This window comes from Suricata suricatta, chromosome 10 (genome assembly GCF_006229205.1).
Source record: "Suricata suricatta isolate VVHF042 chromosome 10, meerkat_22Aug2017_6uvM2_HiC, whole genome shotgun sequence".
NCBI lineage: Eukaryota > Metazoa > Chordata > Mammalia > Carnivora > Herpestidae > Suricata > Suricata suricatta.
Window position 1 is genome coordinate 84750516 of NC_043709.1, and position 3522 is coordinate 84754037.

Genomic DNA, 3522 nt, shown 5'->3' on the forward strand with positions numbered 1-3522 from the left:
TGTTTTTGTAACCCATGATCTCCTTCCTGTTCTCAGTGCCCTTGTCCAGGACAGATCTGTCCCACCCTCATGTTGTTAATTACCACATTTGCAAACTTTAAAAAATTCATTATGATGTCAGGGAAACAAATGTTATTGATAATATCAGAGTTCAGAGGATTTCTCAGATTTTGATCCTTTTGCACGCGTTATGATAAAAGTGAATTCCTACACTACAGGTTGCATTTGAGTACTGTAGAGTGACAAACGTGTAGCACTTGTGTTCACCTAAAACTGAACATCTAGAGTTTGTAACCAAGCAAATAGTGGTATACTGCTGTCATGGGAAAGAAGAATGTTAGAAATAACCTTAAAACACTTATTTTTTCCCCCAATCATTTTTGTTAGGAATAACCTATTTTATGTTAATAACAGGATTGATTCTTTAAATTAGATTGTCTCTCCACTTTTTACCAATTTTTAAATATTTAAAAGATAATTATTCAACTTCAAGAGCAATAGAATTCTAGAAGGTAACCAAGGTATTGTTTATACTGTACCAGTTTTACACCATTTTTGGCGATACTAGATTTTGAATTATACCTTATAGGTGACTCAACTTGAGTCAAAGTTGTTAAAAGATTTGTTACAATAAAGTGAATATTGGTTATTAACTGTTCTCTTCCAAAAATACACTGTTCATTGTAGCAATATGGCGTGCTGTTCATGACATATTTTGACTTTTTATCTTAATGAATAAGTCTTTTAATAAGTTGACTCTTGTAAATAAAAAAAAAGTAAAGTAAAAAGGAAGACAGCTGTGGTAACACTGACACAAAAGAATAGAGGAGGTCAAAGAAATTACCTCTAAGGTGGATTACGGAGAAAGGCATTGACAAGATTAACTGGAAAGACATTGACAGGAGGTAACATTGATATTGGATCTTGATGACTGTGTAGGATTTCTGCAGTTAGAGGTTAAGAGGTACAATTCCAAGGAAAAGACACTGCTACTGGCAAGGATTTCATGATTTTGGGAATCAATTGATATTGAACTGGTTCATCACTAGAGAGTGAAATGCAGGCACCACTGAAATTCCAGGTAAAACTGCAGAAATTGGGGGCTTTAAATACAGAAGACAGGAGCCAGGTCTTGGGTTCTATCTCAAATTTTTCTACCCCTTCTTCTCCTGCACCTAACCTTATTGAAGGGGTTTACAGTTCAAATGGGACATTTTCACCACAGATATAAAATATATACGATTAACATATATAACCATGATGCTTCCATCTCTATGTCTCTCATCCCCTGTCTCACCCCACTGGGTTCTTATTAACAATGAAAGGATTTCTTGCTCTCATTACTGAGAAGACCACAAAGCACAGAAAAGCATACACCACACATATTAAGTCAGGAAATTTGCATTCCTGGGGAAAGGGAGAAAATCTCCTCCTCCATCTCCATAGTCCGTTTTCCCTCATCTTCTGACACTACATGTCAATAATTATCTACATTTCCTCCTTCTCTGGAAAGGGATGCTGTGAAATGTCACATGTAAAATAATGTTTGCCATAAAATCCCTCCTAAAAGTCTCCCAAGTCCTGGCATTGGAAGGTCGGGGAGGGGGTCCCTGTGCTGTGTCTGCTTTGATATCATTTGCTAGTCATAACTGCACCTGCTTCCAGGAACTCTGCTTCGGATTTTCTAAGGAAGTATATAGAGAGAGTCAAGTCCTCTTACTATCTTGGCATCCAGTTTCTCCAGTGACCTGATTCTCACAGTCTCAGCTCTCGATTCCTTTGCTGGTATAATTTTCAATTCTCCTCTTTCTGGGAGGGCTCAAATAGAGAGTCTTACTTGGAAGCAAAGAAATAAATGAAATGTGTCCTCTTAGTACCTTCCCTGAGGGCTTCTAGGAGAGGGGAGGTGGTTGCACCAGTGGTGTGCACACAACGACGGCTGTGTATTCGGCTAGAAAGTAAAAGGCAGGAAGAGACTGCATTGCTGCTGTTTCTCTTTCTCTGCAAACCTCTTCTGCTTGGAGCAGATTTCTAGGGGCTCCAGGCAGCCCAACCTCTTAGCCATAATCTTCCCAGAAAGAAAACTATTGAGGTTTCCTTGAGAGGTAATAAAACTAAATATCGGATTTTGATACAAACACAACCACCATGGCTGGGAGTGGAAGGCAACTAAATCCTCATAACTGGCAGATCTCCTTCAGGATTTGTGTACATGCACACAACACACACACACACACACACACACACACACACCCCATAACCGGAAAGTCCAACAAATATGCTTATTTATAAATCTACCAGGAGAGAGTACCCCAATAGGTGCTGCATATTTCCACTCAAATTTAAACACATCTGTCCACATCCTGGGCACATACATGACTTTCAGTGAGGTGCTTCATGAATGTACATGCCCAGCCTCACCCCTTTCCAAGCTCCTGACCTTAGTGTGGGGCAGAGTGAAGCTGAATGAAAGAATGAGTAGAAGCTTGCATGTGTCACTAAGTGTTTCTCCAATGAGACTCCACAAAACAAAGAGAAATTGTTTTCTCATGTCTCACTATTTGGAATTATCCACCGCCCTTCAAGTACCTCTATGCCATCAAGTCTCAGTGATCGTCTACCCCTTTTTGAGCCACAGAGAGTGGAGCTGAAGGCTTCACTGTATGAGCTTTGCTCAAACTCAGCACAAATCCTAGCTTCACGACTCACTTTGCACAAATTATTTAACCTCCCTGAACATTAGTTTCAACTTCTGTAAAAAGTGCATTACAGTGCTCACCTCATGCAATTATTGTATTAAATAAGTGATTATGTAAAATATTTGGGACAGAGTATAGGGCAGACTACTCACCAAATGGCAGTTATTATTTTTTTCATCACTTTGGGGGCATTGCAGATATAAACAAGTCATACATAAAAGAGATGTTCTTTTCCCTTAGGAGGCTTTTAAATCTTAAACTGAGAGAAGATAATACATAGAGAGAGGAAGGACGTGGGAACCTAAAATTCTCATTTTAACCCAAACATGCCACTTATTTTCCTAAATCCTGTTTAAATTTTTCAGATTTCAGTGCTCTAATAAATTGGTTTTTCTTCTGTCATTTGTTATCCCCATGCCCACCACCTTATATACACCAAACTTCCACCTCAGTTTTTTATTTCAGGAGTTGACTGGAGAATTCTTGAGATAAAAATGATTTTGAGAGTCCATTTTGTACATTAGCCTATTTCTGGACAGGGGCCCATCTGAGATGTTCCAATCCCAAGAGAGAGAGCAATGGGCAGGGCCAGAGAACCTGCTCCCTCCCATCTCCCCAGGTCACTGTCTAATCTCAGAAATTCTTCCTTATCTTCTACCTCAATCGGTTTTCCTTCCATACTGGCCTCTCTCTACACTCATTCTGATTGAGGACGAGGTCCATAAACTCTCAAAGGCTGAAGAAAATTCTCAAATGCCCACCTGGTAACAGTGTTGCATTGCCAACCAGTCCAGAACTCTGTAATTATAGGTTGCATACCTTT